Source organism: Gastrolobium bilobum, unplaced genomic scaffold (assembly GCF_033153095.1).
Source record: "Gastrolobium bilobum isolate Gb01-03AN ecotype WA unplaced genomic scaffold, APGP_CSIRO_Gbil_v1 utg43837, whole genome shotgun sequence".
NCBI classification, from domain to species: Eukaryota; Viridiplantae; Streptophyta; class Magnoliopsida; order Fabales; family Fabaceae; genus Gastrolobium; species Gastrolobium bilobum.
Window position 1 is genome coordinate 24,971 of NW_026897735.1, and position 11,672 is coordinate 36,642.

The 11,672-nt window shown below is 39.0% G+C and overlaps 1 non-coding gene across 1 annotated transcript; it reads right to left on the reverse strand.

Annotated features, from left to right (window-relative positions):
* Positions 1–10,083: 10,083 nt before the first annotated feature.
* LOC133309631 (small nucleolar RNA R71) lies at positions 10,084–10,190 on the reverse strand. Its single transcript, XR_009751359.1, has one exon. It is a non-coding gene; the product is annotated as a small nucleolar RNA R71 (small nucleolar RNA).
* Between the last annotated feature and the right edge of the window lie 1,482 nt (positions 10,191–11,672).

Consider the following 11,672-nt stretch of genomic DNA (forward strand, 5'->3'; position numbering starts at 1 on the left):
AAAATCGCTCAAAAATATCCCATGGCGGAACCCTATTTCGAGCAGTCAACCAACCAAAGGAAGAAGAAAACACTACAATAGAAGAATCTCAAGAAATCCTAGGGATTGGGTTGAGATTGTGAGAGTGACATCCTATTTATATTTTTCACTAAAAAGTCTCACAAAATCCACAACAATAGAAAATTAATTAAAATCGTCATATTTTTGAATACCACGAGATTGTCATCCCATTGTTTAAAATCCTGATTGAATACCAACGGATTTGGACGGATTCTAAAATAATCCTTTAAAATCCTAATCAAATACCACGTAACTTTTTTTCAATCCATTAAAATCCTAATTGAATAACAACGGATTTTTTTGTCCAAAAACAATCTATTAAAATCCTTTGAAATCTCAGTCCAATACACCCCCTTAAAGCTACTATTTTGTATGTAAGAGCTTTGACTTTATCTCATTTATCTCATTTAACGGAAAAAAATATACAAATTAAATAATTTTTCACTTACACCGAACCAATGACAAATATCTCAGTACAAAGTCATTTTATGTGTGTGTGCGCATGCATGTGTGCGTGAGCGTGCGCGATATAGTTTAACCCAATTTTTCATAAGGAGATATAATTTACCCTTTGTGTGTGTGTCAGTGCGTAGGCAGTTATATAGTTTAACCCAAAATCTTCATCAAGAGATATTAGATGAAAGTGAACAACCACTTATATATCTTAATGATATATACTAGATTGTACGTGAGTTATGCAACTTGCAAGTCCCATCCTCTCAAAGAACTGGTGAAACTTCCAAGTCTCATCCCCTTTTCCTCTCCTACGTCAGCCCAGTTGAATTACCGCTACCAACCCTCCACCCATCCTGTTCCCTGGGCGACTACGCCCCTAGGTGAGACACCAATTGGTCTCACCGTGGGATTTCAACCTCTGGCTGGTCGCCCCAGATACCATAAATAGCAACGCCCAACATCGGATGCTGACACCACCGATATATAGACTGTATCAATGCTATCGTAACAGTGTCAGCCACCCCCAACAGTCCCCAAGGAGGGTTGACCCCCTCTCACCAACCTACTCAGGGCAGAGTCCTCCCTCCTGTATAAAGAACTCCCTCGTAAGAGAGGGAGGACATCTTATGTATCGTTATTCTGCCCATAACCCTTGAGTCACACACACACATACCCCCCATTATCATCTGTTAGCATTCATACTTGGGATAGTACTTCCTAGCTTGGTCTCTACCTGTCCTAGAGGTATAACCCATACAATGACTCTTATCCCCGAAGGAAACATAATATGCTTATAGATCCCAACGGTACATTGGCACCATCTATGGGGACCTATAAACTTCTATTCCCACTTTCCTACCAAAAGATCTATAGAAGGAAAAACCTTATATCTTAAATGAACCATGGCAGTCACTACGAGAAGGACACACAAACCTAGAGCAACCACCTCCGAAGGTCAGGCTCAAGCAGTACATTCCAGCTCCCCGCCGTCCATACAGTCAGCCCCCAGCCCAACAAGCAGTTGTTACGACTCTCCCACCAGTGCTACAGTCCGTTGATGCATAGTTACTATTGGCTAACGCTGGAAATGAAGCGTTGAGGGAGACCCCCAACGTGTTTTTGTCAATCCGTTCCCCTTTTTCCTATATTTCTCAAATGATTACCTCATCGTCCGTTCCTTACTGTGTTTTTGTCATAAAGATTTAAACATTTGTTTTTAATGCAAATTAGGTTACAACAAAATAGAAAGTGGAGAATATGGTTTTTTCTCGTGATGAGTCTCAAGTGGGTGATACAGAATAGAGAAGAAGTGTTGTCACTTAACTACTCCTAAAACTATACAAAAGAAAAATACAAAATAAACTAAGTGATCTCTTCTTAAGGAATTCGATGATGTTCTTTGTGCTGTAACGTCTTATTTCTAGGCAGAACAGTGAATGGTAAAGTGAGTAATTTCATTGGAGTTATTTTCTTGAATGCATGAAAGAGGCTGTGTGAACAGTGCTTTGAGGGGCGCAAGTGACTGGATGTGACAGTTATTGTTGAGATTTGTCTTTCCTTCTGATCTTCCCCATGCCTTGCTTTCCTCTTAGTCAATAAGAACCGTTTATTCTCTGTTGTGCACGTTTCCTCTTGCTTGATTGCTGCACCGCTTATGCTTTATGGAAACTTCTTTTCAACGTTTCCTGAAAAGTGGTCAGCGAGATTGAGTGAGTGAAGCAGGTGTATTTAATGTTCCCAATCCGTTCCCCTTTTTATATATTTTCCAAAGGATTACGTCACCATCCGTTCCCCACTATGTTTTTGTCAATAAGATATTAAACATGTGCTTTTAGTGCTAAAGTTGCTCATCAGGTTAGGGAACAGATGGTATTTTGCCATCAAAATGGGCTTAGATGGGAACGAATTTTCGTCCCATAAAACACCCCAAAACTAAACTGTTGGTTGTCCTCGAACAACTCAGAAATAGTGGCTTAGACTGCTCAATTTCAAAGAATAGCTCATCTTCAGAAACTTGAGCCATTAAGTAATCATAATCTTTTCAAAGACTGAACTACTTTCCATAGTTGACAAGTAAAAAGAATTTGTTTCAAGATAAGTGAAGGTTGCTGATCTTCTGTCTCACTATCACTCAGGGCTTGGTGTTTCTCTGTCCATTCCTAGATGTGATTATTCAAACTTGCTTATCTGCTGCTTTCCTAAGAAGTGCAGGTGTCTTTCATATCAAAGGATCTATGTGAAAAGGATTGATGGGGGGTTTTAGAAATGAAATGGTCACAGGTCTTGAGTCAAGGAACATTTTTCAGTTTTTTCTGTTTCAGAGCTGGACTTTTCTGGGTGAGGGAACACCTTGACTTTTGTACATTTTTTTCTTCCTTTGGAGGAATCTTTTCTGGTATCTTCTTTTGAATTCTTTTGAATGGTTGTTCAATTCACCTGTTCATCAATAGTACTTACAGCATCAAGGCAAGTTTAGAAGTTTCATTATGGTGACACCTCAGGAACGCTGTTATGAGTAAGTGTTTGGCATTTTTTGTTCCTCACCAGTTTTAGCTCACACAGATCAGTATCCTTCAAAAATCTAAAGATTAAATTCATTTCACCTTTCCTATTTCAAGCATTCAAAGTAAGAACAAGAATGATTACTTATTGACTTTGTGCTTCATGCCATTAGTTATTCAAATTTTCACAGCCACAATACTATAACTGAATGTATGTTCCAAACAGTTTGAACAAAAAAGATTTTTCTATTTAAAAAAGGAATTAAATTCTACACTAAGGAACGGAAAAGAAAACAAAAGGAAATTAACAATAAAGCAATAAATGGGTGTATGTGGTTTTTGAACCACCCCAAAACTACGTTCCTGCCACAGAACGTAGGTCAATAGTTTGGATTAGAGGTGAATATCAGACGTTTTCCCTCCTTGTTGGGAGCCTTGTGGTTAAGTGTAACCACTCCAATACTACGTTCCTGGAACGAAAAGTATTTTACTTATTTGGACTTGGAGTTGAACATCAGACGTTCCCTCCATTTTGGGAGCTGTGTGGTTAAATTTGACCACCCCAAAACTTTGCTCCTTGTTAGAGGGAAAAGGTGTCCACTAGGTTTCCTCCCAGTCAGCTCTTAGTTTAATGTCTTTAGCTAGACATGTTACTTACCTCTTAAGTTTCTAGGGAAGATGCTGAGGGAACTTCAGTGTCCCCTGGCAATTTTCCTGGTATCCAAGTGTTGTGGCTGGTAGCTATCTGTCCCAGGTGGGATTCAATATTTCTGACCACAGCATCATTCCTGGTGATATATTCTTTGACATATTTTTCCAAGGCGTTGATGCGTTGGTCATCTCTTTAGAACGAAGCATAATTGGTTCTTCTCTGTGGTTCATATGCTCCAGTTTTGCTGCCTTGTTGATATTGTTGCTGCTGATTGTTGTATGGTCTTTGGTTTGTGGGTGGTCTCCATTGAGGATTATGCTTCTGATGTTTCACTATAGTTTCTCCAGGATTTTGATTATTGTTGCTTCCTGCTTGCTGATTGTCTCTAGATTGGGTGAAGTTTCTGTTCCCAAAATTTTCTGCATAACACACCAAGGCAGTGGATGGGCAGTCTGCTGAATCATGAAGATCACCACAGACTGAGCAGGGTTCACTCTCAGTTGCTGTGAGTTGTAAGACTTCCATCCTTGGTTGTTCTTGATCAGCTTTCATATTCTTCACCTCATTCATTAGTGTGGCCAGTTGGGATTTCATGGCAGTTTGTTTGTCTAATTCTAGCATGTCTGGTTTCCTTACTGGGCTCACCCTATCTAGTGGCCATTGGAGACATCTTTCTACAGTGCCTTCTATGATTTCGTACCTTGATTCAAGAGTTCCTGTAAAGAAATATCCTCCTACAACAAAGTCTAAATGTGATTGAGAAGTATGATCAATCCCTTGTATAAAAAGACTATAAAATTCTCCAACTTTCCACCTCATGGTTTGGGAACTTTCTAATGATGTCCTTATATCTCTCCCAAGCTTCATAAAGATTTTTTCCATAAAACATTCTAAAATTAGACAGCTCTACTCTTACATCAGCTTGGCGAGACATAGGGAGAAATCTTTCTATGAACTTATTAGAAAGTTCCTCCCAAGAGTGTATGGAACCAGGGGAGAGAGTTTTCATCCATGTTTTTGCTTTTGAGCCCAAGGAATGAGGAAACAGCCTCATTCTCACACTTTTCTCTGTTACACCCTCAGTTCTAAAATTATCACAGATATCTTGGAAGTTTGTGAGGTGTGTGTAAGGATCTTCTGCAGGGAGTCCATTGAAGACTCCTGCTTCTTTGATCATGTGAAACATGATAGGTTTGAGTTCAAAGTTGGGAGCTAATGGGGGAAGGATCACTCACTTTTCTGGTCTATTCCTGAAAGGAGCAGCCAAAGCTCAGAAGTTCTGTTCAGGAGGAATTTCATCATTATTGTTGTTATGATCAGCCATATTTTCCCAAATATTTTCCCTAAGATCCCTTCTTCTCCTATGAAAAGTGCGTTCTGGTTCAGGGTCTAAGAAGAACTCAGGTATTTCAGTGGAGTGGTGAGAATCTGTTTCAGACTCTTCACTCATAAACCATAAAACACAGATAATATGAACAGCAAAATATGTGACAGAATAGAAATAAGAAAATGAAAATGAAATACACAGAGTATGTACTTAAAATAGTAATAAGGAAAAAATTTAGCGTGTCTATCCTCAGCTCATGGACTAAATGGCTCACAAGTTTCTATATTCCTATGGCTCCCTTGACTCCAATAGTTACTTAGCACAGGACCTTTAAATGAACGATGTGGTCCCTTATTCCTAAGGCAACCAGCAGTGTTGTTTACACACCCTTCCCCTCTGGTTAAGCTGTCTGAAATTCCTTCGTTATGGAAGTTCCTTTCTCAGTATGTGTTCAATTTCCATTGATACATAATGAATATAGCTTACTTAACTAGAGGAATACAAAAGCTCAGTACAAAAGTTTTGAAAATAATTCTTTAAGAACTTTACAGTTTTTCCGTTCCACAGATAGTTTAGCCCATGGCTACTACTTTAAAAATAATTATTCTAAATTGAAAATATCATCCGTTCCACAAATATTCGTTCCCATCTAAGCACATTTTGATGGCAAAATACCATATGTTCCCTCATCTGATGAGCAACTTTAGCACTAAAAGCACTTGTTTAATATCTTTTTGACAAAAACACAGTGGGGAACGGATAGTGACATAATCCTTTGAAAATATACCAAAAGGGGAACAGATTGGGAACATTAAATACACCTGCTCCACTCACTCAATCTCTCTGACCACTTTTCAGGAAACGTTGAAAAGGAGTTTCCATAAAGCATAAGCGGTGCAACAATCAAGCAAGAGGAGACGTGCGCAGCAGGGAATAAACGGTTCGTATTGGCTAAGAGGAAAGCAAGGCATGGGAAAGATCAGAAGGAAAGACAAATCTCAACAATAACTGTCCCATCCAGCCACTTGCGCCCCTCAAAGCACTGTTCACACCGCCTCTTTCATGCAGTCAAGAAAACAACTCCAAGGGAATTACACATTTTGCCATTCGCTCTTCTGCCTATAAATAGGACGTCCCAGCACGAAGAACATCATCGAGTTCATTAAGAAGAGATCACTTAGTTTATTTTATAGTTTTTCTTTTGTATATTTTGACATTTAGTTAAGTGACAACACTTTTGTTATATTCTATATCAACCACTTGAGACTCCTCACGAGCAACAACCATATTCTCCACTTTCCATTTTATTGTAACCTAATTTGTTTCCAATTAAATATAAGTGTTATTTCTTTCCTTTCTACTCGTTATCTCTGAACTGAATCTCGGGTCTATGGAATTTCAGTTTGGAATAATTCTGTTTAAAGTAGTAGCCATGGGCTAAACTATCTGTGGAACGGAAAAGCTGCAAAGTTCTTAAAGAATTATTTTCAAAACTTTTGTACTGAGCTTTTGTATTTCTCTGGATAAGTAAGCTATATTCATTGTTTATCAATGGAAATTAAACACATACTGAGAAAGGAACTTCCACAAGGAAGGGATTTCAGACAGCTTAACCAGAGGGGGAAGACAATCTTGTGGAAACAACACTGCTGGTTGCCTTAGGAATAAGGGACCACCTCGCTCATTTATAGGTTCTGTGCTAATTAACTGTTGGAGTCAAGGGAGCCATAAGAATATGGAAACTTGTGAGCCATTTAGTCCATGAGAGGAATCAGAGTTGGCAGTGAAGAGATTGGAACAAATACAAAAGTGTTAACTCTTGAGTAGAGAAAATAGCTATTTAAGAATGGAGTAGTGGATCCGTTCCTTGTGTTAAAACTGTTTTAAAAGCTTCCACACTGTTGTCTCTTAATTACTATTTTTCTTTGTTCAATCTTGTATCTATCAAATCTCTCATGAATATTGTTGTTCCTTCTCTCAACAAGAAGGATATCATACATAACGAAGCGAAGAACTGTTTGCTGTCAGATTGAACCTACTGTTCTTGAGGAAGACAGTAGGGAACGTTTGACCAAACAGGTCAATTACTAACTTTTCTTTTTATTTTTACTCTTTTTAAAATAGTTTAGGGCATTAATTAGAGTTCTATCCTCGTGGGAAGGATAATCTGGACACAAATAGTCCCATTTATTACTTGATGCGTGCACTTGCGCACTTAGGTTGAAGTTGAGAGAACAAATGTGTCTTCTCTTAATGAACTAGAACGTTCTTCATCATAATATATTTTCCAGCCAACAAGCTTTTGACCTAATAATGCCCAGTTCAGAGAATTAATGCAAAACCTGTATATCAGACATCACTTTGCCGCAGTGAAACATCCCCAGTCCAACAGATTCGTAAAGTCAGACAACAAAAAGATGGCTCGAGGAATCAGGAAGAAAGTGGAATCACATAAAGGATCGTGGGTTGAAAACTTGGAGAATGTCCTTTAGGGATATAGGACTACAGCCCAATCCATCCCTAGAGAAAAGCCTTTCAGACTGACTTACGGCGCTGAAGCCATGATCCCGGTAGAGGTCGGCGAGCCTTCCTGGAGGAAAGATCACGTGACCGCCCTGAGTAAACAAAGGCAATTTTATTTATTAAGAGGAGTACAAAACAATGGTTGACATACCAACCATACAAAGCAGGAAAGTAAACAAAATCAAACTATGCTTAGTGACCGCCCTGAGTATCGGTCCCTTTTTCAGTTGAAGGACCTGATTCAATCACATCTGCAGCGTTGGCATCCTGACCTACCATCCCAAGACCCACCACAGTAGCTCTAGGAACCACCCCTCCAGGAACCTCATAATCCACTGATGAACCCTTAGTTCATCATGGTTTTTAGCAGGAATTAGGATCAAATTGTGTGATTAAATGATGAAAAACAAGGTTAATGTCCTAAGATGTCCTCAATTACAAGTTCAAGAGCTTTATTGGAAATTTGTATGATTCTTGTAGGAAAAGCAAGCTTGAAAGACAACTGGAGAAGGAAGAAGATTCTGGAGCTCAAGAGGAGAAAAATTGCCTAAGTGTTGAGCGCTAAAACGTCCACACTGAGCGTTTTAGCGCCCTGTTACAGGAAGAGGCCAAAACTTGCTGGTGTTGAGCGCTAAAACGTCCACACTGAGCGTTTTAGCGCCCTGTTACAGAAAGAGGCCAAAACTTGCTGGTGATGAGCGCTAAAACATCCACACAGAGCGTTTTAGCGCACTGCTACACTAAGAAGATGGAAAATTGCTGTTCTTGGGTGCTAAAACGGCCTGCAATATGGGTTTTAGCGCCCTAAAGTGGAAAAAGATTCTGGTCTTCACTGCTAAAACGTCCAAATCAAACGTTTTAGCGTTGGAGTCAGTTAGAGTTAGTTGAGCATTCACCAAGTTTGGACGCTAAAACGGTCATTCCTTAACGTTTTAGCGTTGAAATCAGTTAAAAGCAGTTGAGCATACGTAAAGCATAGACGCTAAAACGGCCACTTATGGACGTTTTAGCGCCCACATCAGTTTTCTGTTTTTAATTGTAACACTATATAAGGCAAAGCCTTGACACTTAGATGAGAATCTTTGGGGATCTGAACTCTCTCTCTCTCTCTCTAAACTTAGTCTGACTTTTCTCTCTAAATTCTCTTAGTTTTTGTATTAGGATTTCCTTGTAATAGTTTGGAGATTGAAGACTTTCAACATGGAAATGAAGTTTGTTTCTTCTTCTCTTATTTATTCCTTAGTCATGTCTGAGTAGAGTCTTTGTAGTCTGAATGCAATGGAACTCCATGATAATATTATGTTGATTTGATTAATATGATGAAGTATTTTTCATGTGCTGATTTGAGATTTTGTGAGTTAATTATTTCTATCAAAGAAGTAGTATAGAACAGGGATGTTTATATGACTTTTGTATTTGATAATCTCAACATCAGAATTCTAGTACTCAAGGGATTGATGCTAGAGTTCTGATGTAATCTTAAAACCTTAGTATTTCATGCATGTATTAAGAAAGAAATCACCAAGGGATTGGGGTTTCTGATTAATGTTTCTATCAGGGTAGTAAGGGATTACATCTTGATGATAAGTAAAAGGTTGATTAACATCACATGGAAAGGAATTCATCATATGATCAATTTTTATATGGGTTATCACAGAGGAAAGTTGTTTTCTGACTACTTGTTGTTTTTATTAATTCCTAATCCATATTTACTTTGTGTCAATTTACTCAAAATCAATTTTCTGGTGACAAATTATTCATGATTTTTACAAACTCTTATTTGATTCAAATTAGTTTTCTATGGTATATTGGTGTTTGAACACAATTCCTCGTGGGAACGATCTTTACTCATCATTTTATTACTTGTACGACTAGTGCACTTGCTAAACGTCCAACAAGTTTTTGGCGCCGTTGCCGGGGAATTTGTTTTTCAACACTAACTGATACTATAGAATTCTAATATTGAATTCTTTTATTTTCAGTATTTTAGTTTATGTTAAATTTCTGGTCAATTTTGATTCTGGTACATGCGAGGTACACATGATCCAAATTTGTTGTTGTATGATCCAGAATTAGAAAGGACATTGAGGAAGCACAAAAGGGAAGCCAGGCAAAGGAGACAGTTGCAAGAAATTGGTGAATCAAGTACGGTTAATCAGGAAGAGATAATGGGAGAGAATCACAGACCACCACCACCACAGAGGACACTAGGAGAGTACATGACTCCTGCAGTGGTTCCTCCAATTGGGAGTGTTGTGCGCCCAACAGTGGAGCCCAACAACTTTGAATTGAAGCCTGCTTTGATACATTTGGTGAAGAAGGATCAGTTTGCTGGAACCAGTGCGGAGGACCCTTACTTGCACGTAGAGAACTTCCTATTGTTGAGTGATACTGTGAAGATAAACGGTGTCACAAGAGATGCAATTCTGTTGAGACTATTCACTCATTCACTGACGGATGATGCAAGGAGATGGCTGCAATCATTGCCACAAGGAAGTATAACAACTTGGGATGATTTGCAAACCAAGTTCTTGCAAAGGTTTTTCTCAGCATCCAAGAGGGCCAAGTTGAAGGATGAAATTACAAGCTTTAAGCAGAAAGAGTCAGAATCTATTTATGAGGCTTGGGAGAGATTCAAGACTTTGTTGAGGAAATGTCCACAGCATGGAATTGAGGCATGGCAACAAGCAGCAATCTTCCTGCAAGGAATGACCACTAACACTAGAACCTTGGTGCATGCCACTGCTGGTGGATCATTGACTACCAAGACCCCTCAAGAAGCCTTGGATAACTTTGAGTCATTAGCATCTCAAGAATTTGATAATGCTCCAGTGGCTGACCGAAGGACAGGAATTATCAGGTTGGATGGGTATGATGCTTTGTTGGCAAGGAATGATCAACTGATGCAGACACAGAGACAACAACAGCAACAATTAGATACCCTTAATAAGCAACTCTCTTCACAAAAGGTAGCTTCTGTGGAAACAAAGAGTGTATGTGCTATCTGTGGTAAGGGCCATGTGACAGAGGAGTGTGATTATGGGGGATCATCAGAACAAGCAGAGGTGAATGGAGTGTGGTATGATCAGAAGAATCAAAGGAACTACAACAATCAGGGAAAGAATATTTATATGCCACCATGGAAAAACAAGAATCAACACCCAGGATTCAGCTATAGTTCCAACCACCAATTGAATCCACCATTACATCCTCCACCACCACATATGAAGGAGCAGTCAAGTGATCATGCTGCATGGGAGAAAGCGTTTGCTCAGTTATCTAAGACAACTCAGGATTATATTTAGGGTTCTACTTCATTCAGGGAAGAGACAACTGCATTCGTGCAGGAGACCAGAACTTCTTTCAGAAATCAGGAAGCATCAATCAGAAATTTGGAGACCCAGATTGGTCAATTATCAAGACAGATATCAGAGAGACCACAAGGGAAATTTCCAAGTGATACACTGGTGAATCCTAAGGAGCATTGTAAAGCAATTATGACAAGAAGTAGATTGGTACTTCAACCAGGAAAAAAGAAGGTGGAAAATAAAAAGAATGAAGAAAAGGTTGTGGTTGAAGATGTAGTCTCTGATGATGAAGGAGAGAAAATGAGAAATGAGAAAAGTGAGAAGGAAGTAGTTGTTAGAGATGTTATAGTTGGAGTTGACAAAGAAGAGGAATGGAAGGACAATAAGAATGAAGGAGAGGTAGAAGTTGGTAAAAATGCTTCCCCACAAAAGATGATGAAGTAGGAAAAGAGGAAGATGGCTGACAAGAAAGAACAACCAATTATTTTATCTCCCTATGCTAAAGTTCCCTACCCTCAGAGGTTGAAGCAAGAGATTCAGAAACAGCACTATGCAAGATTTCTGGATATCTTCAAAAATTTACAAATTAACATACCATTTTCTGAAGCACTGGAAAATATGCCTCACTATGCAAAATTCATGAAGGATCTTCTTACTAAGAAGAGGAAATTAACTGATGGTGAGACAGTGGCCCTAACAGCAGAGTGTAGTGCCCTAATCCAGAAGCTTCCAACAAAAATGAAAGATCCAGGAAGCTTCAGTATCTCTATTGCTATAGGAGATGTGGAGGTGGGAAAGGCATTGTGTGATTTGGGAGCCAGTATAAACTTGATGTCGTTGACAGT